Source organism: Mesoplodon densirostris, chromosome 2 (genome assembly GCF_025265405.1).
Source record: "Mesoplodon densirostris isolate mMesDen1 chromosome 2, mMesDen1 primary haplotype, whole genome shotgun sequence".
Classification (NCBI taxonomy): Eukaryota; Metazoa; Chordata; class Mammalia; order Artiodactyla; family Ziphiidae; genus Mesoplodon; species Mesoplodon densirostris.
Genome location: NC_082662.1, coordinates 69,920,418 through 69,921,505, shown reverse-complemented (window position 1 = coordinate 69,921,505; position 1,088 = coordinate 69,920,418). Strand labels below are relative to the sequence as shown.

The 1,088-nt window shown below is 34.7% G+C and overlaps 1 pseudogene; it reads left to right on the top strand.

Moving 5' to 3' along the window:
• The first annotated feature begins 777 nt into the window (after positions 1 to 777).
• Positions 778 to 877, top strand: LOC132484726 (U6 spliceosomal RNA; annotated as a pseudogene).
• The last annotated feature ends 211 nt before the right edge of the window (positions 878 to 1,088 follow it).

Below are 1,088 nucleotides of genomic sequence, written 5' to 3'. Positions count from 1 at the left end.
CAAATTTTTTTTAATTAAAAAAAAAAAGAATTAAAGTGTTCTGTACAATATTTTTCAATATTGAATCAGAAAGCCAAAAGAAACTATAGAGTTTCTAGGTCACCTTAAATGGGTGTTGTAAATTGATATTTGATTATGTTGAAAGATCACATAACTTAGAGCAGTGCTGTCCAGCAGCGAGCTACAAATAAAGTGAGCTACAAATGCAAGCCACATATGTTACTGAAACATTTTTAAAATCCACATTTTAATAAAAGAAACATGAGATTTTAATAATGTATATATTTAACTCAATAAATCTAAGATATCATACACTGCAACATGTAGTCAATAAAAAATTATCAATAAGATATATTTTACAATTCTTTTTTTGTACTAAGTCTTCAGAATCCAGTGTGAATTTTACACTTACACAACATCTAAGTTCAGACAGCCACATTTCAGGCACTTACCTTCATGTGGCTAGTGACTACTGTATTAGACAGTGTAGATCTAGAGGTTCCTTCCAATTCCCAGTGCTATGATCCAACTTTTCAGGAACCTTAACCTATAAACTTAAGTATATCACACATACACATCTCTGACATGAACATTTAGGGAAAACAGAATCTTAACAGATGAATATTAAAGAAAAGTTCATTTCTGGGAATTCCCTGGTGGTCCAGTAGTTCAGACTCCACGCTTAGGTAACTAAGATCCCACAAGCCACGCTGCATGGCCAAAAATAAAATCAAATTTTAAAAAAGTTCATTTTTACTCATAAAATAGTATTCCAGTGCTGACTTCAGCTGTACATATAATTGGCATAGTACCGAGAAGATTAGTATGGCCCCTGCCCAAGGATAACATGCAAATTCGTGAAGCATTTTATATTTTTAAAAAAGACAGAGGGAATTCCCTGGCAGTCCAGTGGTTAGGGCTCCAAGCTCTCACTGCTGAGGGCCCAGGTTCAATCTCTGGTTGGGGAAGTAGGATCCCACAAGTTGCGGGGCGTGGCTAAAAAAAAAAAGATAAATATGTGAGGTGATGGATGTGTCAATTAGAGGGGAGAAGTCCTTTCACAATGTATACATATATCAAAATTTCAC